We start from the raw sequence: 14,957 nt of genomic DNA on the forward strand, positions 1-14,957 counted from the left end.
ATTTTGCATGTCTAGAAGGTTACAAAGTGATTTGTTACCTTTTGACCGTGAAATCGAAAGAACCTTGACGAACAATAGGAGACTTGTTAGGAGGAATTTGAGAGGTGTTGGTGAAGTTGTTCAACCCACTAGTGAGTTTGTCAATCCTTTCGCAATAGAAGGAGAAGAAAACCCATTACACAATACCCTACAAAATCCACCTACAATGCCAAAATTCACGTCACACTCCGTACCCACCGAGGAGAATCTACCAAATGGTACTCCTACACCGCAACATCTCACCGGAAATTTTATTGCCAAGTCCGCCTTCATCCAACTAGTTGAGAGGAGCCAATTCGGGGGAATGCCTAGTGAGGACCCTCATTCTCATATGGAAACCTTTTGCGATTATTGTGATGCTATCTCTCAAACGGGCGTAACTCAAGACCAAATTAGATGGGTCTTATTTCCTTTTTCCTTAATCGGCACCGCAAAGCAATGGTTGAAGGGCCTTGATAAGGCCACCCTTGGAATAGATTCTTGGAAGAAGTTGGCTCTAGCTTTCTACAAAAAATTCTACCCACCGGAAAAGACCAACATGCTAAGAGCTCAAATTACGGGTTTCAAGCAAAGGGATGAAGAGTCTTTGTATGAAGCTTGGGAGCGGTTCAAGGGAATTTGTCGCTCATGTCCTCACCATGGACTTAGCGAATGGTTTTTGGTGCAACAATTTTAGAATGGTTTATATGAAGATTCTAGGAACATTCTCAATATGGGATCAAATGGAATGTTCACCGAAGTTGATGACAATCAAACATGGAACAAGATTGAGGAAATGGCGGTCCATAATTCACAATATAGTAGACCTCGCAAGGCTACTAGAGGAGGAAAGCATGAAGTGGACTCCGTTACTCAATTGGGTGCTCAACTTAGTGCTCACATTGACACAATCAACTTGAAGTTTGAACAAGCTATGGCTAGACTTGAGGAAAACTCAAAATCAACGAAGCATCATGTCAATGCCATGACGGCATCCTCATCAATCCCAAGTGGGATATGTGAGAATTGTGGAACTTTGGGTCATGACCCAAGTGAGTGTAGGGGAACAACCGAACAAGTTAATGCTTTCCAAGCTTACAAAAGTGGTACCCCTTATTCAAATTTTTACAATGAAAACACCAAGTTCCATCCAAATCTCTCATACAAAAGCCAAAATGTTCAAAACCCTCAAACAACATACACTCCACCACCCATGAGAAACCAAAATCAAAGACCCTTTTACAATCAAAACCAAGGTTACCAAAATCAAAATCCATACAATCACCAAAATGACCAAGGTTTTGATGTCCAAAAAGCGGTCCTCCAAATGCAAAAGAATCAACAAGAATTTTTCACCCAAATGCAAAAAGATAGCCAAGCGAAAGAAACCACCATTAACAACATTCTAGCTCACACCAAGATGTTGGAAACACAATTGACTCAACTAGCATCTTCAAGCTCACAAAGACAAAAGGGGCAATTACCACCTCAAAGTAATCCCCTAGACATGAAACGGTTAGTGCCATTCACTTGAGAAGTGGTACAAGGTATGAAGCACCGAAGAAGCAAGTTGAGGATGAAGTTGTGGAAGCTAGTGAAAAGGAAGAAATTGTGCAAAACTCCAAAGATGGAGAATCATCAAAAGAAGAAAGTTCAAAGAAAAGTGAAGACAAGGCCAAAGAGAAGGAGCCCATTGTGATTAGACTTACTTTTCCAAGTCGTCAAGCCAAGCCCAAATTTGATGATCAACTTGGAAAGTTCATGGAAATTGTGAAGAATTTAGAAGTCTCAATTCCTTTCACGGAATTAATCAACCACGTTCCGGCCTATGCAAAGTACATGAAAGATATCCTCACAAAGAAGAAGTCGATCCAGAAACTTGAGACTATCGCCTTCACTAAGGTGAGTAGTGCAATACTTCAAGGGAGTTCACCTCCAAAGTTAAAGGATCCGGGAAGCTTCTCAATACCGTGTACCATTGGCGACACGACGATCAACAAAGCCTTATGTGATCTAGGGGCTAGTGTGAGTGTCATGCCGTACTCGGTAAGTAAAAGGTTGGGAATGGGAGAGCTTAAATGCACCAACATCACACTTCAAATGGCCGATAGATCGACGAAGACACCATTAGGGATATGGGAAGATGTCCCCGTGCGAATTGGGAAGTTTTTCATCCCGGTGGACTTTGTCATTGTTGATGTGGAGGAAGATTCCAACATTCCAATCATCCTAGGAAGACCTTTCCTACACACCGCCGGTGCGGTGATTGATGTGAAACATGGAGAGCTCACTCTAGAAGTGGGAGATGAAAGCATAACTTTTAATCTTGACAAGACCATGAGAGCTCCTCGTTTGCATGAGCCATGTTTCATGATTGATCATTATAGCCGAAAAGATGAAAGGAAGAAATCGGAACTCCAATGGAGGAAGAAAATTGAAGATGCTCCATTCAAAGAGCAAGTGAATTATGACAAGGAGAGCCTGCAAAGCTCATCAAAATCAACCAAGGAAGAAGAGGATGGCCTCATTGGCCAAGAGAAGAAATTGGGAGAGTTGTCTCCATCTAAGTAAGAGATTTTCAATGATCAACTCAATGAAGTTTGTGGTCTTTGGGACGACGAGTTTGAAGGGATTTTTAATCCCTACATTGGGCATGCCATCGATCATGATCAACAACAAGGGCCACGGTCTATTGAGGACCTCTACCATGATAATGAACAAGCTTTTGATTACTTTTTCAAGGTGTTGAGCAACATCAACAACACCTTGAACATGCCCCCTTGACATCTCATCAAGAATGAGAGTTTGGTGGAGTCCTCCCTAAACCACCACTTGTAAATATTTCTAACTCCCTAACTTACATTTCAATTCTTGTATTGCATTTTTGTCATTTTTGGATTTTTATTTACTTTGATCAAAATAATTGTCGTGTAAGAGAGAAGTGAGGGAGGGACTAACAACTTCAATTGATGTGTAGTGCTTTACCTTAGTGTGGGGATGGGAATTGCCTAGGCTATCCATGCCTTAGTAATGCCCCCACAATGAAGAACACAAGAAATGAAGAAGAATGGAAGAATGGTAAAGGGAAATGCATTGTGCACGAATGGAATGAATCCGGGTACAAAGGACCAGAATCCGAGCGGATTCCCAGAAATCCGCCCGTCTTAGGCAATCCGAGCATCCTACACAAAAGACGCCCGTCTTGAACTGAACTGAAATTTGAAATTTTCCTGACTGTTAAAGAATCCGAGCGGATTCCCAAAAATCCGCCCGTCTTGAAGAATCCGGCCGTCTTGTAAAAAAGACGCCCGTCTTTCTGTTGAGGAAAACAAGCAAAAATCTCTCGGATCTGAAATCCGTCCGTCTTTGAAGAAATCCGCCCGTCCGTGTTCAAGCAAATCCGAGCGGATTGTACCAAATCCGCCCGTCTTTAGGCGAGCTTTTGCAAAGATTGAAGAAGCAGAATCCGCACGGATTGTGCCTAATCCGCACGGATTGCCCCTGCAGTTTTGAAAATTTCGGCCTCTTTATAACCCCTCCCACCTTCATTCATTCATTCATTCATTCATTCATTCATTCATAAACACTACCCACAACATCAAAACCCTCATCCTCTCCATCATAAAAACAAAAACCCTCAACAACATTCAACAAAAACAAATCAAACCACCCTTCCAACAACAATTTAATCACTCAACCTTCAACAAAAATCAAAACCAAGAACAAAATCTTCAACCTTTGAGTCGATTTTTGTTTTCATAAAGGCAAAGCCTTTCACCTTCAAATCGATTTGGGCATCCTACATATTGAAGATTTTTCATTCTTTTCTTGGTTGAGCTCATCAATGGCAAGGACTAAGGGTGCAAAAAAGGCAACCAAGGCACCAAAGGCTAAGGCACTCTCACAAAGGCAAAAGGCTCTTCAAACAAAGAAAGCTTTGGCTATGGTGGTGGCAACACCAAACTTGGAAGTACAACAACAACAACCTTCTATGGGACCATCAACATCCTCTACTCCGGTAATTAATCAACTTTTGCATTATCCGGAGGTAACTTTTATTTCCGATACACATAGAAATACCTTTGTCAAGTTTGCTATGAAATCTATTCAATCCACCAAATTCATATGTAAAGATGCCTTGGAAAAATTGGGTGTTCTTGAACAAACAAAAGCCTTTTTCAAAGCCATGGGGTTGGAGAAATTGTTTGAAACAAAGGAATTGACATACCCCTCCCTTGTCTTGGAATTTTTAAGTTCTTTGAAAGTCACCAAAGTTGAGAATAGGGAAAATATCGAGTTTCGTCTAGCTAATGTTAGTAGACGCATTACCATTAAGGAATTGGGTGAAATTTTGGGTCTTAGTGATGAAGAAAGTTATTTCAAGAGTTATGGAAAGTATGACCCCGAACCTCTTTGGGAGGCAATCTCCGGGAAGAAATTTGAGGATTTTCATGCATGTCGTGCTCTTTTGGTCCATCATCCGGGCATAAGAGTATGGCACAAGGTTGTGGGAAATACCATAATTGCTAGGAAAGACACCAATCATTTCACAAGACTCGATTTTATTCTCCTTGAATCGGCTTTGAATATTGGAAGAATTCACACCAAGCCTTACAATTCCTTGAGGCTATTGGTTGATAGATGGCTTAATGTTGATAATGGGAAGAAGGGCACGACCGTTATTGTCAATGGCGGGTTAGTCACGGTCCTAGATAAGCACTTTGATCCTAGTTTCAATAAGGATAAGAAGTACAAAGCAAAGGAAAGTGGCCATCTTATTGATATGCACATTATGATTAACAAGTTCAAGTGGGTTGCCCATAACCCCCTTGACACTAAATATGGATGGCTAACTAGTGAAGCTAGATCGTTCACCTTGCCCTCGAAGATTTGTCGCCTAAGCGTCCACCGGACCAATTATCTACTTCCCCTTTCCGAAGAAGCCGAGTATATCATTCAACAACAAAAGGGTGATCTTGAAACCCCCTCCTCTTCCATTATCATACCACCTTACCCCTTTGAGTATGAAGAGTTCAAGCCGGAAGGAATTGAAATTGGGAAAGACTATGTGACTCTTCTCATGCAAGCAATGCACAAGCAAGCCCATGAAGATCGGAAAAATGCGTATTTGGCTCAATATCCGCCCCTCCTACATCTAGCTAGGCAAGGACTCCTTGATCCGTCTTGTCCTTTGCCTAGTTGGGCGGATAGAGAAGTCTTATTTCCGGGTGCATCTAGGGACGTGGTGGGGTATAATGAGGTTGTTGGAAATGATGAAGAAGTTGATGATAATATTGAGGAAGAAGCAATGGAAGGAGAAAGAGATGGTGAAGATGATGATGAGCAAGATGAGGAAGAAAGTGAAGAAGAAAGTGACAAGGAAAGTGGCAATGTGACCACTTCTCATGAGGGAAGTGGTGATGATGATAGCATGATGGAAGACTAGCAAGCCTTGGAGACTCCTACACTCCCATGGTTTGTCTATATCTCTTTGTATTTTATTTCATTTTGATCATTGTTGGTTTAGTCCTAGCAACATCAAAGGACTCACACCTCGGTACCTTTGAGGTGTTCTTATTGTTCCCATTTGTAAAATCCAAAATGACAAACTAGTTTCATGCATAGCATAGTGTGTGCATGAACTATACCCATCCTTGGACATTAGCAATAGTGTCTCACTCGGTTTGGGGAAGTTAATGCATACACAACGGGAGGTAATCTAAATTATCCTCTCCGTCATAACAAAAACCATGCATCATGTAGTGTAGCTTAGTATAGAATTGCATTTAGTATAGAAATCATGCATCATCTTTGCATAATTTCCATCATTTTGGCCATTGAGGACAATGCCCATATTAGTGTGGGGATGGGAATTCTAACATTTAACTCTTATTCAAAAACCCATAAAAAATGAAAAATTTCAAAAATCATAAAAATTGAAAAAATTGAAAACCCAAAAACAAGTTCATTTCCTTTGTATATATTGTCTTGTATATATTGTGTTTGTTTTATCCTTGTTCATATTGATTGACTACGCCACATCCGAGACATGAGGATATTGAAGACCGCATGATATGATATTTCCAAATCTCCTTTTTCCTCTTTATGTTAATGACTATGTGGCTTTATTTTGATTGATGCGGTATAACAATGTGAATTTAGGACTTGCATTTAGTTTATATGTCATATTAGTTGGTAGAATCATATGCATTAGGATGTATATATGTTAGTTGCATCATGGCATGTAGTTTGCATGTTAGAAAAATTTTGCGAAACCGTCTACTTGGGAAGCTTGACAAGTGTATATAGGCCCTAGTAGATGCCTTTTCTTCTTAAGACTTTGCTTGTTAGAATACTTGTAAAACACCCTAGGATGTGTCATGCTAGTATCCTTTGACCCATGGATTAAGGCCTAGTCAAGTGTACCTTGTGGTGTGATAACTCCTTGGCTACCGTTTATTCCAAGGTAACCCTTGAAACCATGCATTCATCCATCATCCATGTTCTACCACATTTTTGTCATCAAAGGGAATGGGCACAAAAAGAAATCAATTTGAGTTCAATGAAATGAAAAGTGAAAGAAAGTTTGCAAAAATGCATCAAATGAAAAGAGGAGCAAAAATAGAACTCCTAAGGTTCAAATACAAGGCACCCTCGTTACTAATTGGGGTGACTTTGAAAATGTTCAAAAAGAAATGCAAAAAGTTGTCAAGTATTGAAATGCCAAAAATCAAAAAGAAATGGCAAGAAAGTGTTCTCAAATGTCAAATGCCACAAGAAATTGGGGGGAAAACAAAAAAACAAAAGCAAACTCCCAAAGTGAAACTCAAATATCTATTGATCCCTTTATCCATCATATCCATTTTTGTGCATGGTAGAGAGGGGACGACCCTTCTTCTTGTCTAGGCAAGAGGGGGAATTCCGCGATCCTCCAGTGTTTCTAACACCATAGGGAGTCTACTCTCGACAAAAGCATTTAACAATTGAGGACAAAGGTACCCTAGCTTGACACATTTTGGAGGTGATTTATTGGTATCCTTCTAGGCTTAGTAGTTTGAACAAATTGCATCTATGAAGGATTGTGTACCCTTGAATTGCTTCCCTTGTAGATAATTTCCGCCACTTGATGAGGGAGTGGCTATTCTTTTTGTAGATGCATCCATTATGTGTTTTTGTGTGCTTAATGTTTGGATGTGTCGCCATTTTGGCAAGACCCACCTTGCCTTGCAAGAAGGCATCCTACCTCATGGTTGTCTTGTTGTGAGTTGAAGGGGCGGAGTGAGACCCGCTAATTGTCTCATATCGGCTATATTATTAGGATAGGTTAGTATTGGTCCTAGTCTTTGTCACCTCTTTACTCGGGACGAGCAAAGGTTCGGTTTGGGGATATTTGATGTGACCATAATTGGCGCATATTTAGCCCCCGAATTACCCTTGTTTCCATGCTTTTTAGTGCTTATTTGGGTCATTTCTTATCTTTAGTTCTTTGTTTTGCATATTCTTTGAGATTTTGATCCCTTGGTAGGAAAGGAGTAAGAATCTTGCATTTTCATGGCAAATCAAGACTAAATTGATCAAATTCAATGACCAAGCATCAAGGAGGGACAAGATTAGAAGGCCTTTGTACATATCATAGTAGAAGAGCAATGTTGAGAAAGGATCCTTGAGTCCCCAAGGAAATCCCCAAGGAATTTATGAAGAAAAGGGAAGAAAAAGAAGAAGTATCACGCTGACTGACAATCCGAGCGGATTGTCAGCAATCCGCCCTTCCCGCCTATCCACAATCCGAGCGTCCCAGCTGGAATCCGCTCGGATTCCCCCTCAACAATCCGCTCGGATTCCCCCTCAACAATCCGCCCGGATTCCCCAGAATCCGCTCGGATTCCATCGCTCAAATCCGGCCGTCCCGACCCTAATCCGCCCGGATTCCTTCTTCCGGGTTGTCTTCTTCAAGCTACGAAAAGAGAAGCCCTTCTCTCCAAAAATATCGGCTTCTCCTTGCTCTACTTAAAAAGTGTAATTACTAGTTTAGCCCTTAGTTAACCCTAATGCATCCTCCCTAATTTTCACTATAAATACCCCATTAGTCTAATTAGAGGAGCATGTTCTTCTTATCAATAAGGAGTGTAGTTAATATCAATCAAATCTCTCTTCAATATTGTAATCAAGTATTAATCAAGTTTTAATCCAAGTTTTAGTTCTTTAATCTCTCTTTTGTTCATCCTTTATTTTGGGTAATTGAAGATTATTTGGGTTATTATTGGGAGATTGACAACCTCTCAATCTAGCATTCAAGTACTTCTATTATTCTTGCTTTATTATTGGAATCATTAGTAGGTATAATCTCTTAATCCCTTTTAATTATTGTTAATTACTTTCATTTATTCATCATGTTTCATATTGTTGGTATGATTGACAACCTTGCTAGCATGATCAACATGATAATGAGTGAGTAGTCTCTTAGCTAGGGTTAATGGGTGATTAGGGAAACCAACATGGGGAATGATTCATGCTTAAATTAATATGCTTTCATATCTTATTTGCTTGCTTGTTTTGATCTCAACTCATGCACATGTTATATTTGATGAAATGCTAAGCCTATGAATCCTTGCATTTACTATCATCTCCTATCTTTTCAATGAGACTTGTAAGACATAACCCAACTCGAGTCTCATTAGACCATGCATGTTGTTGAGTAGGGAAGATTAAGTCGACTTGTAGGTGTTGTACAATCTAATCGATTCGGCTCCGGGACCCAAACTTTCCTAGGATTGTAAGATATAACCCAACTCAATCCATCACAACAATAATTGCTTGCTTATAATTTGAGAACATGTTTGTATGATCATATCCCATGATTCCCCTATGATCCCATGACACCCTAGTGCCTTTAATCAATTGTTTACACCCCTTTAATTCATCTTGCTTGTTTATTTTCATTGTTATTCTAGTTTAGTAACCTTCTACATTAACCCAATTTGTGACACCCCTTAGACACCACTAGTTACAATAGAAATCTCATTTCAACTCCCGTCCCTTGGGATCCGACCTTTACTTGCCTCTTTACTAATTGTAGAGTTGCTTGTTAAGCTATAAATTGTGTTTTGATTCGACCGTGACCAACGACCACATCTATTTATTTGTGAATGCAAAACGGACCGATCAGGTACTTAGTATGTTTCCCGTCCATGACTATAGGATCAACTCTCTGGTATTTAACCAGCTATCAAGAGCACAAGGCTCTGATACCAATTGAAGAGTCACGGGCGAGAGCACCTAAGAGGGGGACGGGGTGAATTAGGTGTCTATTTAAAATTTAAGCTTAATGAAAGCTTCTTTTAAAACTCTTAAACACTTTAAACAATGCTTAGATGAAAGGAGTCGTCGATACTTAAAACTAGAGAGTTAGAAGTAATCAACAACGATTCAGCAAGAAGAAGTTACAGTGTACTCAACTATTGATTCTGTAGATAAAAACATGAGCAGAGTGTGCAGCGGAAATAAAACGAAATAGACATGACAAACGATGTTTTTAAAACTGGTTCGGTCACTACTCCGCGACCTACGTCCAGCGCTATTTTATTAAACGTCTTAGAAGTAAACTCATACAAACTAAGACCACCCCGAATAATAAAACAACTCCCCAACCTACTCCGGTTGCTAATGCTTAAAAGCTACTCCGCTTCCAAGACTTTTGCTTTGGGCTACTCCGCCGAAAGACTTCGTGCTTAAAGCTACTCCGCAATAAGACTTTTGCTTTGGGCTACTCCGCCGAAAGATTTCATGCTCAAAAGCTACTCCGCTTCGAAGACTTCATGCTTAAGGATAACTCTATCCTAAGACTTATTTGGTTCTACCCGGTTGTTACAAGACTCCACTATCTCAATGTTGTTCACTTAATCGAACGGAGGAGATAAAGTTTAAGTACAAAACACGGGATCCTTGAATACGACTAAACGACTAGGTGCAATATAATAACTCAATAAAAGACTCAAAAGATAAATAAATAAACTTGCAAAATGATTCAAACATTTGAAATGATAAACGGTTTTGCAAAGTTAATTTACTCGATTGAAAGCTTAAGTCTTTTTCAATTTTAAACTCGTTATTGCACACTTGTAAAAATGAATTAAGCAAGCTATTTATAATGTCCAAGTAGTATACTTTACACATTAAAATATCTTACACTCATAAGCACAAGTGATTAAAATATTGTTCGTAGTTTGTTTGGGCAACATGCACAAGACAACCGAAATCTTCTCCAAGCAACCGAGTATTCTTCCTCAAGATATTGGTGCCTAAGATTGCAAGAAATCAGATTGTGCACACACACACAAAAATAGGCTGGGTTTTTGAACAAGAAACAAGCATTAAATGGTTGTGTTTATGGGAACCATAAACATTTCCATAAATGTAAAAGCAAACAACCCATTTATAAGAAGTGTCTTATTGTGCAAGCAAACTTATTAGGAAGTCATTGAATGTTCTATATTCTTTAACACATCGAAATATTTCCAGAAAACATTTGTGAATATTGAAAGCATTTTAACAAAGATTCAAATATTTTCGAAATATTTCTTTCAAAGACGAGCCTTAATTAACAGTTGACCGAACTGTTGTTTTTGGACCTAAACGTAAATTCGAGTTAAGGATCTCCTTACAACATATCACTTTAGCACTAATGAGAATCTTCATATTTGATCTTCATGATGACATTCTTAATAACTTTGAATTGACAATTGGAGCTTCATGCTACATGGTTAAAACTTATGAGGCACACAATTAAATAACAATGAGATTAATTTGTCTTAAGACATCATCAACATTAGCATAATCAAATTGGGTTTCTTCAAATATATGTATGAAACATGTCATGTGATGTGCCAAATCGCCCTATTTAAGCTAATATCGTATATTTGGTCCGGTTTTATGGATAATTGTGACTATTAACTTATTAAAATCACGCAATATTACATAAATCAAATATATGTCCATGTTAATTACCCCAACCTATTTAGGACTCAAAAATTTAGTCTTCACTAAATATTTGACAATAATTCAACTTGATATTTTATTATTCCTCTTTAAACACTTTTATTCATAATAATAAAGAAATAATTCCCAATAAGCCATTAAAATTCAAAAATTTCAAAATCATAATTTTGTATATTCTGGAAAATTTCCAACATTCCAAAATTTTAATAAAATTTGCCCATAGAATATTTTTAATTTATTTCACAAATAAATCGCATAATACATAACTTTAATCTTTTAATTCAAAATTAAACATAAAATTATGTAAAAAATCAAAATTAAAATTTTGAATATTCTACATAAATTTCTAGAATCTGGATGACAAACTTTCAAGCCCAAAAATCGAATTTACAATTATGACTATTAAAGTTGCTATTTATCAATTTTATTATATAAAAATCAATAATCACCCAAATAAAAAGAAATTTGACATGCAACTTTAGATCTGATGTTCATATCATATATACAACATTGGGAAAAAAATTCATGCCATAAAATTCATTTTCGCTATTTTTGCTAAAATAGTCACTATTTAAATGATTTTTACATCTGAAAATCATAAATCATGCAAAATAAAACCATTTTACCTTAAAATTTACTTACAGTGTGTAAATATTGCATATGACAACATACTAAAATTTTATGGGCAGAAACGAAGTCTCACTAATTTTAACCAAAATACCTGCATTTAATCCATTTTTATCATGTAAAAATCATAAAACATGCAATATAAAACACTTTTATACGAAATTTTACATACAATAAGTAAACTATGCATATGAGGTCATGTTAAAATTTCAAGGTCAGAATCATAGTCTAACATATTTTAGTATTTAAAAGTCATTTTACCAAAAAAAAATGTAATAAAAATACTAAAAATAAATTAAAGAGCAATATTTATACCATAAATCATCAAAATGAAAAAAAATCAATTTAGGACCAGAATGTTATTCATGCAAATATTTCGTGTTATTTATCCTCATAAATCACAAATTTCTAGTTTTATATGTTAACATTTTAACTTGGAAAAACAATGACCGATTATGCATGCAACAACCATTGTTCTAATACCAATTGTAAGATTCATTAACCTCTTATTAGACACATCTAATAACTATATAGATTTAGTTTAGTCATAAACTAACAAGATCTTATGCATGCATAACAATATGAAACAAAGTAAGAAGAAAACGATCTACTTACAATGGAGGGCCGAATGGTTATACTAATTTGGACACCTTCCAAATTAGTCTTCTTAAGAAAATCCTAGTGCTCCAAGGAAGAACTTAGATTCAATATTGGAATCTACTCCTCAAGGAGTTGTACCAAGATAAACCACTTAATAGAAGTACTAATTTGCTACTAGAAATTAGTATATGTGCCCTAGTGTAGCACGCCTATTTATTTAGGAGCCTTTAGCTAGGCCTCCCAATTAAATAGGTCTGTTACCATCTCGCTTTCCCGAGATAGTGAATAACAAAGATAACAAACCAAAGTACCTTATATAAAAATTTAGTGAATAAAGGTTTTATTACAATTCAACCAAGAGATTAAATTAAACTTCTAATAATACAATCTACTACGCAGCGGAATTCAATAAACCGAATGATAAAACTATGTGATCTAGACTTCTAGGTAGACTGATCGAAATCCTCACGCATCCTCATGAGCTCCCAAGTCAGCTAATCATCTCAAGTACCTGTCACTGAATCTGCTCCCCAATAATTGTTTCATCACAGGTGTTTACAGAATACACTGTCAACCAAACGGTTGAGTAGGGACTAAACAAACAACAATATTAACGACATAAATAAAAGCAGTAGTGCTAACACAACAGTAATAAAACCAGCTCAGTTATAAAATTCACATGTTACGGTAGCACCCATAACATTTGTCTATCCACAACATACCCATTCACATCCACTCTTCCAAACTCCGTCTTAACGCTTCCTCTGCTCCGAATATGCACATCTCCCTAGTAGTGAGCCTACTAGAGAAGAGACTTTGAGGGGCGGCCAGGGATCAACTGACGCCACAACGACTAGCGGTTGCTCAGATCGGTCCCTTCAAATAATAACCAAGGACTAGCGGTATATCGGTCCCTTCAAATAATAACCAAGGACTAGTGGTATATCGGTCCCTTCAATAAATAACTCACAAGGACTAGCAGTTCGGTCCCTTCTATCAGATTACAATATCCACCAATACTCAAGTAACCAATAATTCTCGTAATTAACTCAACCCCATGATCTCAATTCCACATCCGTAATCACAATCGCAATATAGAAATCAACCCCATATATATAAATAATTAACAATCACATAAATATAACTAGAGTAGGATGATCCCTACCTTTTTGCAAATCTTCACGCAATACTAACGAAGTTAATCGTGGTCCTCTACGAAGAAAGGTCCTACAATCATAACATATATTAATTAATAACTAAACTAACTAATACGTTATCTAATACAACCTATAACTTAATAAATGATAATTGGCAACTTACGACTTAATCCCTCACGTAACTGGTTTAGTTACCAAATTATTAAACCAAGTTTTATGTCTTACCAAGTCACCCGCTCCACCTTACTAATCATTCTATCATCATTGTCACATAATAACAATCAACAATAGCTGGCTAATTTTCTATTAATAATTACCAATATTCGTATTCATCAACACCAACATCTCGCATCTCCATATCCCTCACCATATCCTACCATTCCATTCTCCTTCGTCCTCACTGAACCCAACCACACAGCAGCCCCACACTTCCCGAAACTTACCCGAGTACTCACATTCAGCACCAATGTTGTTATATTATACCAATCTCTCAATCTCTCAGCCAAAGCAAGGGTACAAAAAAGGAGTAGCGGCAACAACAATAACGGATTAATAGGAAAACACCATAGTTACTGTCCCTAACACCAGCCCCACTCGCTTCCTCAACTTCGTGCGCTAACTCGAACTACCCAAAACACACCGTCTCGACAAACCTCCACTGAAACCGAACCCAAAATAGAGTAGGCCTCACGGCCGCAGTCTCGACACCCCTAGACAACCTTAAATCAGCCTCTAAAGACTGTAAGCGAACCTCCCCTTCCTAACACCGTTATCGACAAGGCAACCAGTCATCACACCCGACTCTAATTCCAATTCTAGACAATCTAAAAACAATTGCTAAATTAAAAGAACAATTACCTTATTTGTTTTAGGAACAAGGACGATGGAAAATAAGACGGTTGGGAAAACGGTGATGAATCGATGACGATGATAATCAAGGCGGCACAAGCACGCTATCCTTTGTTCTTTGTTTGTTTGATTTTGATGATTGTATAGTAGAGTTCTTATGGGTGCTAAACTATTGGTCTGACCTATTAATAATAATAGGTGATAGGTAATTATTATATAATATTCTATTATTTATAATGAGTTAATAATAATACAACCTTAACTAGTATTGGTGCCCGGCTTCGCCCGGGCTACCTCTACTTACCATTAAATTTTTTTTCATTAAATAAAATTACTTAAAGTTGCATAACCACATAAATTTATCATTAATATATTTTTTATAAAATATTCTAAAATTACGATGAAATAAATTTTGAGACAAATTCACTACTCCCGCTATTAATATTTTACTCTTATTAATGAAACAATAGTAATAACATTTCACTACTTTCTCGTAATCATTGTTACTTTCACTACTCCCGCCGTAATTATTATTACTGTCACTATTGCCGTATTAATATTGATAATTTCACTACTCCCGCCGTAATTATTGTTACTTTCACTATTGTCGCATTAATCTTATATATATATATATATATATATATAACTGGGTTGAAGCGTTGTGGATGCCACACGTGTCAATCCAGCATTAAATACAAGTATTAATTACAG

General features: G+C 37.4%; 1 long non-coding RNA gene and 1 other non-coding gene across 2 annotated transcripts; both read right to left on the reverse strand.

Annotated features, from left to right (window-relative positions):
• Nucleotides 1–577: 577 nt before the first annotated feature.
• Nucleotides 578–684, reverse strand: LOC141634682 (small nucleolar RNA R71). The gene has a single exon (XR_012539407.1). It is a non-coding gene; the product is annotated as a small nucleolar RNA R71 (small nucleolar RNA).
• An 11,851-nt stretch (nucleotides 685–12,535) lies between these two features.
• On the reverse strand, nucleotides 12,536–14,422 carry LOC141627232 (uncharacterized). Its single transcript, XR_012536801.1, has 2 exons — nucleotides 14,256–14,422; nucleotides 12,536–13,467 (listed from the first exon to the last, which is right to left on the reverse strand). It is a non-coding gene; the product is annotated as an uncharacterized LOC141627232 (long non-coding RNA).
• Nucleotides 14,423–14,957: the final 535 nt, after the last annotated feature.

Source organism: Silene latifolia, chromosome Y (assembly GCF_048544455.1).
Source record: "Silene latifolia isolate original U9 population chromosome Y, ASM4854445v1, whole genome shotgun sequence".
NCBI lineage: Eukaryota > Viridiplantae > Streptophyta > Magnoliopsida > Caryophyllales > Caryophyllaceae > Silene > Silene latifolia.